Source organism: Tauraco erythrolophus, chromosome 3 (assembly GCF_009769465.1).
Source record: "Tauraco erythrolophus isolate bTauEry1 chromosome 3, bTauEry1.pri, whole genome shotgun sequence".
Classification (NCBI taxonomy): Eukaryota; Metazoa; Chordata; class Aves; order Musophagiformes; family Musophagidae; genus Tauraco; species Tauraco erythrolophus.
Window position 1 is genome coordinate 90,237,320 of NC_141467.1, and position 16,434 is coordinate 90,253,753.

A 16,434-nucleotide genomic window follows, 5' to 3' on the forward strand; every position below is an offset into this window, starting at 1 on the left:
ATGACACATATCTTCGAGATGTCCCCTGCCAGCCACCTGATAAGATTTGGTCTAGAAGCTCCAAGTGACTAATTGGTAAGAATATATCTTAAAGAGAATGCTTTTAATTATGTGTGTTTGACATCTTTATATACGTTTTGTGAGATGATAAATACATTTTCACCAGGTTTCCATTGATGCCATATGGCAGCTCACAAAAAGCTGAACAAATTAGGTGTAATGAGGCTCATTAAAAAAAAAAAGGAAGATCTGCTGTTAAAAGGACTTTTAGAATTTGCAAGATGAATGTTAGGTGGAGGAGATACCCTGTACCTTGCTCCTCTGGTATTTCTGGTAGATGGCCAGAAATGGCTCTGCCCTTGCCAGAGGTACCAGAGGGCTTGTGAAGAGAAGCAGCCTCAGGAACACTTGAAATACGAATAGAAGGCAGAACAGAAACACCTTTGACACAATCAGACACAAGTCAAACGTCCTTGAAAGTGGAAAAATTGAGGGAGATGTCAGCTGAAGGACGTGGTAATATTAACTTAGAATCAGGTAACAGCTTCAGATGGACAGATGACTAGTAAGTCAAAGGTACAAGGCCAGAAGTCCAGCTACAGTAGCAGAGTGAAAGAGCTATGGGCAAGAAATGGAAAGAAGATTCCACTAAGGGTTTAGATGGGATAGTCTCTGCCTGTTCTCTCTTTCCTCGAGAGGAAAGGGGAGTCAGAATACGTCTTGATCCAACAAAAAGGAAAAAATCAAAGTACTGTGGACCGGTATTAAAGATTCACAAAGGGATCACCAGGCTCAGGGCAGGAGAGAAAGCAGCAGCAACGGTTGCTTGGAGAGGTTCTTCAGGGTTGGTTCACACTCCACCAAACACATAGCCACCTCGCTGCCAGACTGCATGCATCTTGGAGGGCAGGGGAGAGGAGGAATCTCTGAAAAGGAGGTCAACCTCTGCCACTGACAGCTATTTCCCAGTTCAGTCTGGCAGTGTGACTGAGTATCCTCTGCAAACAGAAAGGGCGGCTGCTGGAGCCTACCAGAACTGCAGCGATCCCTAAAAATGTGACATGATCCCTGCCGTCACTTTGAGACACATGGGAACAACTAGACAGCATTTGTGCCCCTTCCATCAGGGATGTCTGAGTATTCAGTAGCACCAAGGATGTTTTTGTGTGACCCCAGAAGTTATAACATGGACATAAGCACCTCAGGATTCATTTGCACTGAGGCCACTCTTACTTGACCTATGCTAATTAGAGAAGAGCATCTTGAGCTAATTCTGCAGTGAAAATCTGTCTAGAGTCTTAGAGAAAACCCCAGCTGGTATTTCTGTGGGACACATCCACTGCTTAATTATTGTTAGAGCTGTGGCTCTGAAAGATTAGGTGGTTTATTACAGTGGCTGTCAGAACCAGCCTTCCTCCTCCCTGCTTTACATGTGTGAGTGCATGCTCTGACCTGGCTGGAGGACAAGCCCAAGGGCAATGACAACGACTCACCTGCTTCTGGAATCACTGGATTAAGAGCAGGGGGGGGTTAATTTTTTTTTTTTTTTTTAATGGTGAGATTATTCAAGAAAAGGGACGAAAATGAATCAGCAGATCAAAGGGAAGGACTCTATCGCCAATTATTCCAAGGTAGACTATCACATTGAACCTAACCCTACCCTTATCAGTATGACAGTAAACTCTGGTACCAGCATGGCACTTGGACGTTCTTCACATCTTTATGCTTCCGCTTCCCTCTAGTTTTAACAGATTTGGCGGTAACAACAACTACTGCATCTCTAACCTCTGGCCATTCCCTAAAGCTTAGTGTCTCCACCTAAACCCATCACACTGCAAGACTCCTCTGTAGGATCCCTATTTTAGACATTAACGTCTAAAATAATGTCTTCAATAGAAGCAGCAGATGCACGAGTCAGAAATAAAGACATAACAGAGCAGGAAAGAGGGAGGACAGCACTGATTAAGTTTTGCTGTGTTACAGCTTGTTCTTCCAGAAAGGCTTGCCATCAGCTGTTCCCTAGCACTGTGCATGTGTCTCTTCTGGCTGGAAAGCACTGCATTGTGTGTCAGATGCGGCACGATTTCCCCCAGCTATTGCTCACTAATTGCAGAACCACTTCAGGGTCATTCAGCCTCTCTGCTCAACAGGATGCTGCATTTCACCTTTATAAAATATCCTTTCTGGGATGTACTTTGCAGAAGACCCTACAATGAGAGGCACAATGTACTAATTAAGTTACATCAGCTGTATATTTTCTCCCATCCCATGTAAAAGAGTGGTGCACTTCTCTAAAAGCTGTAAGGATATAGACCAAAACAATATCTAAACAGTGGGGGGGGAAAAAGGGCCCCACTTCTTCTGGCCATATGTCCCTAAAAAGTCCTTTCACAAGGAAAGCGCTATTAGCCTGGGAAATTGAAATAATGAATATTGGCTCAATCTGGTCCTGCACAGTCCAAAGGATTCACAATTGGGTAGATAATAAGGAATAAATGTATCAAATTATCAAAATAGGGGGAAAAAACCCACAATCTTTGTACTTATTTCCACCTTGTTCAAATACCCAGAGGGAACCTGTATAGCTCTTTTTTTAAATTCCCCAAGCTGGGGAGACATTGATAAGATTTCATGGCCTCAATTGTATTTACACTATTTCATGTTACCGCAAAGAGGACTTAGAGCTGATAAAATATACTTCCAAAGAGCACATTAGTCTCCTTTTGGAATGATGAGTTTCCATTAAGACTGACAGGTATTCTCCATAATTTCCCCTGGGAGACTATCCCCAGACTCCTCTAAAAGGTTTTCAAACCCCACTGCTGCTGCCATTCACACGGCACAAGCGAAACACCCTGCTCCTGCTGTCCAACTCCAAGCTCTCTTCAAAAACAAATGACAAATTCTCCAACAAATTGCTACTGAACACAATTTGCCTGCCCTCCTTGATTTTGCTTATAAGGAAGAGTGTTTTGTTCGCATTACTCTTCCTGCCAAAAGCATATTATCACAAGCTAAAGGGGGAAATTACTTTGCAGGAGCCTTTAATTAAAAGAGGGTCGCATTTCATTGCCTTTTTTCTCTGTGATAGACACTGCTATCCCTCCCCTCTCCTTTCTCCATCTCCCCAACCCAACTGGAACAGGCTGGCACGATGGTGTTTCACCAGATCTACATTATCACTGAATTCGCTCCCTTTATCCGCTGGCAGAATGCAGCATTGCATAATGTTCTAAATAACTGGTTTATTCGTCGAGGGCCTACCTGGCACTGGCTATCACACTGCTCTTTCTAGCACTGTGCAATAATTACAAATTACAATTTTCTCACCAGTGTGTTTATTTAGCATTAAGAAATAATTGCAAGGAGCACAGTATCACAGTCTGGCTTTTTTTTTTTTTTTAATTATTTTCTTGTCCCATTAATCGCATCTAAATTGTTCAAATTTTAATGTGTTCTTGAGAGCAAAAATTAATTAAGAGCATCTTTTTCTATATTGGTAACCTTTCTCTGGACTAGGAAACTAGTTTTTTCATGCCTGCTGTGACTCTAAGTGAACTGCTATGTTCATTTTTTCTTGGATGAGAGATAGTGTATGTGTGAGTGCGTGTTTAGACTCTTCACCTCTGCTTCACTTCTATCTTCACTTCTATCTAGCTGACTGAAATATCAGTCAGAAGCCCGTACCAGACATACCAGTACTGTTTGCGATCAGATATCTTTCTGGGATCTGCCACCTGGCAGACCGCTGCAACATTTTAGGACCTTCTGCAGTAATTTCATTTTTTCCTGGAAAACGAATTTTCTCCTGTAAATACATTCCCTCTTCCTTTTGAGGCTGATACACGTCTATGAAGCATATCTTGCTTTCCTTGCTTAAAAACTCCTGGATCAGCAGAAGTGTGTGCAACAGTAGGTGTTAAGGGTTTCTCTGACAGCATGAGGCATTTGGATGGTACACTCCTAAGCTCATTTCAAAAGAAGCTACAGGGGTTTTATTTTCACTGTTACACAGCACGAATTTATCACAATTGGAATAAAAGACTTAGCAAAAAACCGTAAGCACCTCCTTGTCAAGAAACCATTATCTAAATAGCCTCTGAGATGTATCACAAGCACAAAACCACGTTCTTTCCTCAGGAGATGCCTTTCAAAGCCAAGAGGTAAAAAAGGCAGGATAAAATACAGGGTTCAGAAAAAGATGACCCAAGGTCTGTACACTATAATTCAGCATACCTGAGCTTCAATCCGAAACATGGAAACACTGAGGAAAATTAAGGTAAATCACCCTAAAGAATGAAGTCACTGTGTAGGAGGTTGTGTCCCTTACTACAAGTGGATGCTTTCATTCAAGCATAAAGTAGTCATAACTCACAACATCGTAATTCTCCTTAGAGGATTTTATGTGCTCTATCACAGATGCCTTGACTTAAAGCATTAGCAGATTCAGCTTATCTTTCCCTTATGTATTTGTGTATATATGGCCCTGCTTGGCGATGACCGATTCAAAAGTTGAGCTCAGATTTAACATGGCAATTTGCTCTATCGCTATAAATCTCTCTCACCCAAAAATAACTGCAGGAGGAGTGAGGAAAGGAAAGAAGTCCTAAGCACAGCCAATGCTATAAAAGTACCTCCTGAACTCCACTTTGAACTGCATTTTAGAAATATCTGAACCACCTGAAGCTTTAGTATCTCCACATTTCTGTGAACGTGCCAGGTTCCAGCCAGAGGACTGCACCGTCTTGGTCCTCTTGGTAGGAGAGAATTGCCATTACAGGACAACAGAAGCTAAGGCTGTTTAAGAAATGATGTTATAAAAGGCATTTTAAGAATCTGAGTTATAAAAGCTGTGGTTCTAGTCTAAAGAATGAGTCCATTAAAGAAAGTGTCACTAGATGTTTCCATGTTTATTACGTGCTAGTTACTCTGAGCTGAATGTGCTCAATTTGTGAGTACAAAGACATTTTTCTTCTAACAGCCAATCTTAAAAACTCAAGCTGGGATCTGAGAGGTGGGGTGGCTTTTTCATTCTCATACCTCATTACCAGTAAATGTCAATTAATATATACTTGCTTATGTAGCCGTAACTGATCCCTACTACTCTATTTTTTAATCTTGAAACTGGTTTGAATACAAGAGCCAAAAAACGAAAACCAGACGACAGAGTTTATGTGACGATGACCCCAGTGCCTATACACTGTAACTCAGCGTATGTGAGCACAAATCCAAAACATCTGACTGAAGCCACAAATGTTGCAAAACTAATAACCGAGATAAATGGTGAAGATACCACAGTTTAGAGTCAAACACTCCCCAGACAACTGCATAGGTTGTTATTGTCCTCTGAACTCCTGCCAGTATCTCTTCAGGAACGAGCTGCTCGGGGCTCCATGTATTATCCTACACACAGTTGCAAAAAGCCAGACAGGAAGGCTGTTACCTCCCTATATTATCATACAGTATCCCTGTCATCGCTTCCCTGGTGGCAAGCGTACAGTATTGTGGATTTATATTTAACCTATGGCTTAAATGCCAGAAGGGCAGGAGTTTATCAAAATGGCTTTGAGCAACAACTCGTACTCCACCCACATGTGCTACAAGCCACCAGACCGGCTTAGATGAACCCAACTTGGAGCTGCTGCCTCTCTCCGGGATCCAGGCGGGAAGCAGTTTAAGTCAGTAGCCATTCTGTAACTAAATGAGATTTTCAGAAGACTATCCTAAATTACAATTAGTTCATAATAATTAGCAGGGAACAACAACAACAAAAATAGCATTCATTCACTTAAAATGATTTTTAATGTTATAATGACTGGTACATAATTATACCAGAGAAGGGCTATTTAAAAGAGGGGAAAAAAAGATAACTTCAAAAGAAGAGAATTCATTTGGTGTTTATTTGCTTCAGGGTTCTAATTACTCTGGAAACCAGCAACCCTCCTGATAGGATTACTGACACGAACGCAACTGCAGCTGCAAGGAATGCTGAGCACATCAGTTTTTTTAGCACCATTAAAACAGTCCTCTATAAATACCAGATGCATCTATCTATCTATTACTCTCCCTTCTCAGCACTTATTAGCCGAGCAGTCGCAGAGCGTATCACAAAAATGAAATGTGTAACTGTGGCAGAGCCGGCGCAGCAGAGCAAGTAATTTGTATCAGGCTGTACAGGAGTTTAAGTTTTGTTATTAAGTATATGTCACAGATATAGTAGCACCAGTTCATCTTTTTTCCCCTTATAGTTCAGATTTATACACTTATTAATAAACTGCAGACGGTCATTTCCACACCCTCGTTTAGCAGAATAAGCTGGTCAAATCTGGTCAGAGTCGCGTGGACTCCACATGGCAAAGCAGAGCGCGCCGGCAACTTTAATTGTTGCCGTCTAGAGGTGATTTATGATGCAATCCATCCCGGTCTTAGCTAATAAATCACATCTTCCTCCAGTCTTCAGCTGATAGGTTGGACGAAAAAGGCTGGTAGGTCTCATTAGTGCTCCTGAAAGCGGAGCAGAGGTAGGAAGGGAGCCACGAGGCTCGGCGTTGCTTTTCCTTTTGCCACATGGATTCGTGGAGAATTGCTCTACCTGATGGGGTTTTGAAAACCATGAAGAGGACGACTTTTTCCTCAGGAACAGAGACTGGAGGGACTTGGAGCTGGTGTTCAGTTCTGGTCCCAGTACAGATTTCCCACGTAACCTAAAGCATGTCGTTCGGTGCCTCTGTGCCTCATCCTCCAAGGAGCAACCCTCAGATGATGCTTCCTGGCATTTCTCTTGGTTAGCAGACAAGCTCTTTAAGACAGCCACTTCTCCTGTGCATACGCAGCCGTTGTCAGCAGGGGCTGGCAGGTACAACAGCAATACAAAACAACAGCTAAAAGAGCTGGAAAACATCTTAAAATGTCAAGTTTTTTTATTCTGTCCCTCCCCCTCATTTTTCCAGCAAGCTAGTAAGACAAATCAACATCGCAGAGCAGTAGGTGTTTCTTAGGTCCAATCTGAACTGCATCAAGGAGAAAAAAATAGAATGTTCTGTAAATAATACATTTATCAAAACACTCGAGACAGGGAAATGCCAAACTGGTAGTTTCATTAAGAGATCATCCTCTAATGGTCTTTGTCCAGTAACATCAGTGAAGAAATTAAAATTCTTACATTATACTCTTATTAAAACTGTACTATTTTAAGACCTGCAAGAGTGGGAGGGAGCCTACACTTACAACTACATGGCACGTGTCCTGAAGCCTGGCAAGACAAACCAGACGGTGCATGAGTGGCATGCCGGTGAAGAAAAGGTGAGTTCTAGTGATTTTTCCTGTCATTATAGGGCAGCTCTGTAACATATACAAATATATCACTTGTCTAATTTGTGTGAAAACATATTTATCTCTCAGTAATGAAAACATTCCTCTACTCCTCATGCCAAGTGCATTCCTAATGGGAAACAAAAAGAAAGTCTGCGCACTAGAGCGTAATGTATGGTACAGTGATCCAAGTTTAAATGAGCTGGCTCAAGGAAAAGAGCTACGGTAGCAGAGCTCAAAGCTTTTCATCCTACAGGTAGACTCCTCTGAGCTCCTTGGCTGGACTGTTTTCTCCACAACATGAGGCAGAAGGCAATGCAGATGTACTGAAGACAAGCACAGCAGATGCAAAGACACAAGGAAACAGTGAGACAACATTGGTTGGCAAGACAGCAAGCAGACAGAATGCTTGAGAAGTTCAAATGCTGGCAAACTTTCAACCAGCAAGACACAGTCATCAGGTGGGATCTGAAGGAGATCGTGGAGTGACTTTGCAGTAGCTCTCAGGGAGCTGTTCCCAAGGAAGGGTATAGATACCATCATTTAGCAATGGGTGACGGGAGGTGGAATTGCAGCAATGGAGAATGACCTCGCTAGTCCATAAAAGCGGCCAGGGAGGGAGAGAGGGAGCCTAAGAAGGACTGGAACAAAAGAGAAGCAGCTTAGGTTTCATATGTACACAAGAGTCAGGCTGGACAAGGATTCCCAGTCACTTTGTGGAGGGCAGTTTCCTGAAGATTGCAGAAGTTCACTTCGCTTGTGCTTACAGGCATCACAGAGGCAGGTTCATAAAGACTAATACTGGCCTGGAAATACCTGAAGTCTTCACGTATTAGAGTTGCATGTGGAACAGGAGGAAAAGACTGTATCATATCTTTGCTAATGACCTCATTAATGAAAACAGAATGAGAGTCGGTGCTGCAAACCCTAATTGCTGGCTAATGCTTAAAACGGCAAACAGTACCTATTTCTTGAGCAGTCAGTCACATTAAGCACGACGCTTACTCCTTCCTCACATTTCTGAGATGATGTTCAGCTTTCAAAGGGGAAGAGAAGGAATGAGAATGGTGCCTGCAGTCTCATAATAGCTTCAGTTGTGAAAAATACACAGCTTCATGATTTCCAAAGTTGCTATTTTTGTACATGCTTGGAGAAAGCGCAGTTTAACAAAACTTCACAATCAGCGATCCTCACAAAATGTTCGACATGCATTTGCCAGTTCTTTGCTAAGCTAATTCATTTTTCAAAAGCAGCTTAGCAGAGATAACCGCTCAGATTTAGATTTGCATTCCTCTGCATGATATTCTTCAGTAGAAATTAAATACTTTGGAGATAAAAACAATCATATCATTTCATTAGCCTGAAATATCTCAGATGGGGACGGCAATAAAAATAGATAGCTTTTAGACAGGAGCACAGCAGAAAAACTATGTTTCATAGTGAGAGTTCAGAATGACTCTGGCAAATAACCTGCTCTTCTAACAGAAGAAGTGTGAGTAAGGTCAGGTCAGCACGTGGACCGACTCATTCAGCTGATGAAGGTCTTACTGTTCTTTGAGCTCTGTGTGTTGTGCATCCTAATACACTGAGTTTCAGTGCTTCTCAGTGGTTGTTTTATCTCATAGGGAAAAGAAAACACAGAGGCAAATGTTCCATAACTCGAAAGACAGAGCCAACCTTATGATCTACACACATTATTTTCCCTGAAGGCAAGTCAAGCAGGATGCCATTCACGTGTAGATATCTCAGAGTGTTCTTCCTCCTTCAAACTTCTGATGAGACATCACTCCTGATAGGAAACATGTATAAATGTCCCTTTCTCCAAGTCATCATAAGATTTAAGGAAGGTTGTGTAAATCAGCGAGAGCCCCAAAACAGATTTTAAACAATGCTTGATTGACCTCCTAATGCCTTCATTTCTTTGTAGGAAAGCTAAAAATTACTTTCATTAGAAAAACAGGCATTTTTGAACCAAAGCACTATCACGTAAAGCAAGCAAGAAAACTCCAGACAAAATACTTCTTAATTCCTTTTCATCCTGGAAAGTTACTAAGACTTCACTAGAATGTAACACCACAACCTGGTAAAGCTTTTCAGGATGATCAGCAGAGTACCCTGTGGCAGCCTGTAAGGTCAACTTGTTGAAATACGGGAGACAACTTAGAACTGAAAACAGAACTAAAACAAAATAAATGATATGCTAAACTTCAACTTCAATAATGTTCAAGATTCAAACATTATTGGTGCATACTGCTGAGATGTAATTTTTAAACTTCTGAGGTACATCAGAAGTTATTTTGGGAAGAACTTAACTTAAGCTATGAGGCACAAGCTGACATTTTGAGGTATCATTGGGAAGATTACAATGAAATGTTAAAGAGAAGAGCTATTCCCTCTAGGCCGACTGAAGCAGGAATGGCACATCCTCATCTCTCCAAGTCCACCGCAAGCCTTAAATTGTACAACAGCACACTTCGATTATTCCCCCGCTTTCAGTGTGCTAAAAATAAGACTGACATCATAAACCAATGCTAACTAATATTATAAAGCTAAGTGCATGCCAGTGTCAGTAAATGAAACATAAAATTAATTGTGCTGCAAAAGAGGAAAGCCTTGTGAAAGAATTCACTGTAGTAGTAAACGGTGAGAACTATGTATGCCCTCAAGCTTCACCGAAGTCATTACTAGTTAGATGTCATGTCATGAAGGCTAGTTTCACAAAGCCTTTTTCAACATGATGTTCATAATTTATTATCAGACAGACACAAAAACCAGCTAGCCAGACCCCAAGACTCACTGAAGTCAGTTTCTCATGATTTCTAGGGGCAATATTTGGCCTCTGACTTGCACAAGGGAGGCTGTTGATAACTGAAGTTTTGACAGAATATTGTCTACTCTAGAGAGACAAAAGGTGTCATTTTCTGAAATACAGATATCATGTTCTCAAAACAGGCGATCATTAACCCAGAGAGCTGCAACTTGAACATGAAAGTAAACAGATCAGGGGAACTTTTGAAAACTGGCACTCAACATACCAGCTTTCTACACATCCTCAAATCACTACTGCTTGCTTTCCTGGCCAAACAAGATTTGATGGCTCTTAGCAATATACTCCCAACACAACTATGGATGGGCAAACTGACTTCTATATTCTACCTTCACACTTTAATTACAACACTGTCAGGTACAGTTAGGTCTCTTTTGGTGGTGATGGCATTAGGAAACAGGAGGCAGGCAGGTAAGGTTGGCAGGACAGCATAGCCAGGAAGGAAAAAGGCAACTGGTAACTTGTGAAAACAAAAGAAAACAAAGAAAATGTTGAAATCCATAGGAAAGAACACATCCTTTCAGACTTCTTCCTCTTTAAAAGTCCCTTTTTCCTCACAAAAACTGCAGTTTTAAGTAGTTAATGAAGCAATAAGGGAGGACTGAATTTGATGCACAACAGTTTTAGGACCAGAAGCTGCAAGTACAGAGATAACTCGTTCCATGCTCCCTGAGGGCGTGAAAAACGCAGGTCTGAGTGAGTCACCGGACAGGCAGGGGAGTTCTGGGATACAAATGGCTAATTTAACAAGTACGCTCATGTCTGCTGAAGGGAATGACAATTAGAAGTGCAAGCTGTGTCTTAGGGATGAGAGGAAGAGACAATGAGGAGATGCAGCTGTTTGGAAGGAAATGTGTTGAGCTGGAACCATTTTGTATCTCTTATCTGTACTCTCTACCACAGAGAACTTGATTCTGATACAAAAATATTGACCACGCTTTGTGGAAGATGGTTTCAAACCAATCTAAACATCGCATGAATCATAGAATCATAGAATAGAATCATATAATGGTTTGGGCTGGAAGGGACCTTAAAGATCATCTAGTTCCAACCCCGCCTGCCACAACACATTTTTATGTATAAAACATGGTCTTTGAACTCACTGTGCCTTGGTCCTATTCTGCAGAGGGGAATATTGCCTACCACCCAGGGATGAACACTAGTAACTGTTGGTAAAATGTTGTGACTAGCTGGTGCTGGAGAACGAAGAAGTGTTAACAGCCTTGTTCCCAACACTGGTCAAAGAAGGTCACACTAAATATGTGTAACTATAGCAGAGTTATAATGACTAAGTGTAAGAAAAATAATTTCCAGAATGTCTGTGGCTACGCTAAGACCATCAGTTCCTCAAACCCTTAGACGGAGAGCAACTTTGCTCTTGTAAGGTCATACTTCCTCTGTGGTGTTTATATGCCAAGGTTTTTGCATATGCATTCACGTTTGAAGAACTGGTTCCTAACACCGTACCGCACAACTCCATCGCCATGCATAATTTAACATGGCCATGTGAAATTTAGTATAATGTGCAAAGCAAAGATCACATGAAGTGATAAACATTTAATGTTAGTGGAGTTGAAGGTGACACACTCCCATAAAACGAAAATGTATAAAGCAGTATTTGTTCTTCCTGTCATCCTCTTCTAGACGACTTGATAACAAAATGACACACATGTATTTCCAGGCTTAATCTGGACGCACAACAAAGTCTAAAACTTAAACTAACAGGCCCCAAGGATTTGGATCCAAGAATAGACCATGCCAAGAGAAAACAGCGAAATCTGATGATTACACTTTTCAAAAGAATGATCCCTCAAATGTGTCATGCCAAAATTATAAATGTAACTGAACATCCACAGAACCTACAGGCAAAATTTAAAATAGAAACCAGCCTTTAAATACAAGAATTTCAACCTGAGCCAAAGCCAAGTATATTTTTCTTTAAAAACAATTTTGGGTAGTTGTTTATTTTCAGTGTATTAGTCATTAACATGACACTGTCCAGTAGCTTCTTCTTGCTTTCACTCAATTTAAAAGAAATAATAATAATAATAATTATGAAGTCTTATACTTACTGGAAACCCAACTTTCTTTCCTACCAATTTTGACCTTTTCTGTTTGGAAGACATTGATTTTTATTTTTTTTTTACTGCCTGTGTTTCTAATGGAGCTTGAAATTAACACGGCTTTTTGTTTACCTCCTAATTTGTGCACCACCATCATCAGTGCTGTCAGCACAGCTCTGGGAATAGGGCTTGTTTACTGCTTCTGCATAACCAGCAGAAGGAGCATAGGAGCAGAAAATAGGTTTGGTTTAGAGATTTTCCTTTATTTCTTTTTTTTTGCCCAGGTCCTTTTATAGGTTATATATTAATGACTTGAGTGATAACGTGGCCCATTTTGTCAATATTTCTTAAATGGAACATAGAAAGACTTGAGTTAGCTCAGGGATATGTTGAATTCCTCTGGCATATATATCACAAAAAGTTGGCATTATTGTGCCAGTCCAAAGCACCTGTCAGCCTTTTGCACGGTGGGAGTTTCAGCGAGAGCTAGCACCGCCTGTCTAACGTGGAATACCAGCTAGAGAAGTCCCACAGCAACTCATTCTCCAAGTACCTGCTTCGGCACGATGTCCCAGCCTCTGCACTAGACAGCCTCCAACATCAGAGCCCCAAAGTGGTACAGAAACAACGTCATCTTCCCTTCTCAGAGATGAACCAAATGCTCAGGATCACCACACAGGCAGATCTTGCAGATCTGCAGCCTTACCACCTCTGTAAGAATCAGCTTATTTCTCTCGGTCACCACCAAAGTGCCTGGGCCAGGGGCTGGCGACATACAAATTAATTTGAATAAGTTACCATCCCATTATCATGTCCTTCAGCAACTATACGGTTGCTGCATGATATGCCCAATTAGTATTATAATAGGTCACTGTATAATTGACATTTCTGATATGCCATCAAACCATTAATATTGCCAACTAAAAATAACTACCCATTTTCCAGATATGACTACAAATTCTATGCACTGATTTTATTTCAGTGCAAAGGGATGGACTACATGATCTGTGAGACCTTGTGTATCTGTTTTTCATTAGTATTCGACCTAGACTCTTTTTCCTAAGAAACTTTGTGGTCCAAGGTGAGAGAAAACAATTCTGTTCCCAAATATCCCCATGCCATGCCATTGTTCACTCTTCTATGAACACTGGCATAATCTGTACATGTAAGGAAACTACTCGTTCACAAAAATATTCTAAACAGTTGCTTTGTTTCTTAAATCAGATCCATCTCTTCAAATATTTTACTGACAAAACCATACAAGTCTGACAATCTTCCTCAGCATAATCCCAATAATGTGAGTTTTTTGTTGTCCCTGACAGAAACATAGCCCTCTCCCATAAATTCAGTGTAACCTCCTACTATGCTCCCCAGTTTCCTCCTGCTTATAACATACCATTTGAAGATTCTCGAATTTAATGCTGTGTTGATTCAATGTCTTTGATGATCTGCAACATATTTAACCATTAGGTATTCCTTAATATAAATATTCCTTAATATTCCTTAATAAAAATCCTGCTTCATTCCTTGCGAAGGCTCAAGAGCTATGTTTTAAATACAGTGATGCAGTATGTTGAAAATCATACCTTACCTGCTCTGTCAGCTGTGCTTCTATGCCAAAATAATACCTTTTAGTTAACTCAAACATACAGCGTATTCCAGTTGTTTCTTTTTCCGTATTCTCTGCATTCCCCAGATGACAATCTTGTTGATTTCTGCTTGTATCTTCATGCCTAAAGCCTTTTTCCCCTACAGAAGGTCATTAAGTTTCAGAGGGGTTTTTTTCTGCATGAAGCTACCAAAATTAGTTTGTCTCTCAGCACCGCCCTGTTAGCATCCCAGAGACTAAACACTTCTGCTTCCTCTGGAGACAGGAACTCAGAAAGGTCATCTCCTGACCCAACCAGACTGTGCATATGCAATCTGTATCCCCTAGGTTGTCTGTGAGCTCAGTATAAATCATTATCAAGTAGCAGAAAGATGAAAGCTCATCTGATTTTTAATACACATTTTCTGGAACAAAACAAAACAAACCACCACAACAGAACAAAGCCTGGGGACTTGAGGGTGCTGGTTGATGAGAAGCTCCACATGAGCTGGAAATGTGCACTTGCAGCTCAGAAAGCCAACCGTATCCTGGGCTGCATCCAAAGCAGCGTGGCCAGCAGGTCGAGGGAGGTGATTCTGCCCCTCTACTCTGCTCTTGTGAGACCCCACCTAGAATACTGTGTTCAGCTCTGGACCCACTCCAACACAAAAAGGACATGGAGCTGTTGGAGTGGGTCCAGAGGAGGGCTGTGAAGATGATCCAAGGGCTGGAGCACCTCTGCTATGAAGACAGCTTGAGAGAGTTGGGGCTGTTCAGCCTGGAGAAGAGAAGGCTTTGGGGAGACCTTCTAGCAGCCTTCCAGTACCTTAAGGGGGCCTACAGGAAAGCTGGAGAGGGGCTTTTGACAAGAGTGTGCAGTGACAGGACAAGGGGCAATGGCTTTAAACTGAAAGAGGGTAGATTTAGATTAGATATAAGAAAGAAATTTTTTACAATGAGAGATTTTTTACACTGGAACAGGTTGCCCAGAAGAGTTGTGGCTGCCCCATCCCTGGAGGTGTTCAAGGCCAGGCTGGATGAGGCTTTGGGCAACCTGGTGTAGTGGAGGGTTTCCCTGCCCATGGCGGGGGGGTTGGAACTAGATGATCTTTGAGGTCCCTTCCAACTCTAACCATTCTATGATTCTATGATTCTATGATTCTATGATTCTATGATTTATTCTTCAGCTGAAAAAAAATGTGAGGTATGAGCAAAAAAGAAATCCTAAACAACACAATTCCCAGCCTCTTAACTTGACCCTAAGAGGAAGCATCATATCCAAGGAGAAGAAGAGATTTTCTAGCCTTGGAAAGTGAGTTATTTGGCCCTTCGAAGAGAGCGGATGACCTGGTGGCAGGTTTGCTATGCAGAGACTTGTCCATTAGTGGGCATGTTAGAAAAGCATATTTGTTTCCTAAGCCATCCAGTCTGCTTCTAATCATCTGTGTACTTCTGGCCTCAGCTACCTGAATGCAAATGACAACAGAGATCACTAGAGTCTCCTGAGCAATCCAGACTAAATGGATTTTCTCAAAAATAGTTTAAATAAAAGATACTTGGACAGCACCACAAGCACAGGTCAATGTGGGACCTAACGGCATCTCAGAGGAGGAATGTGCCTGCAGAAGATTAGGAAAGGATTCTCACCTCTTCCTCTGTAATCATATAGTGGGAACCATTAATAGTAAACCTTTGTCATTTCTTTGCAAATGAAATAAAAGGGCATCTCCTATTCTAACAGCTCTGTGGTTAACTGGATGCCTGGAGTGATGGGATGTGGTGCTTTTCATTGTAATTGCTGTAGTGTTGCGTATCTGGTTAACCAGCCCATTTGGGCCACTGCCAAAGGCTGAATGTTGGTTGAAATGGACCATGGTCTGACTAGAAAAACCAATCTCACCTGTAGTTTATCCCTGAAGTGCAAAAGCAGATCTCTAAGCAGATCACTGGTCTCATGCTCATGGGATTCAGATAAAGTTAGAAGCATGCTGGAAGGCCTTCCAGAAGTGTTTAGTAAAGGTTTACTAAAACTAAGTTGGCTTGCAACAGCATGCGAGTATTTATCAGGGCACAATATCAAAGGATCTTAAAGGCATAATCTTAAAATAATGAAAATTACTTAAGTTTGTATTCTTATCCACTGCTATTACAATAATAGTCTTATAAATAGATTCATGCATTTGTCTGTTTTCATTTCAATTTTTGTCAGACTGATGTACCAGAATGTTAATGTTATATAATTGTATATTCTGTAAATTAAAGCAGCATGGCATACTGGTTGGGAATAACGCATTTCACACTTCATTGCTTCTGCTGCAACTCAACCAATGTTAAGCTCTAAATTTTCTGTTTCAAGGTTTCTTTGATTGTAACTTTTTAAAAAGCATTTATGTTCCATAGTTATTTGCTGCTTATCCACAAGCTATATTGTCCTCAGCGGTGGACATGTGGTGCAATGGTGGAAATTTGGTGGTTTCTTCTAGCAACGAACTGAGATAACAATGGAAATGAACAGTAGGTTTGGGAAATATATATGGGTATCACAACAAGCATTGGAGAGGGGACAGAACTGTCACCAGTGGCCCAAAGCTCAGACCACCATGGAAATGTTACAGCCAGTGGATCCAAAAGCCTAACTATTCTAT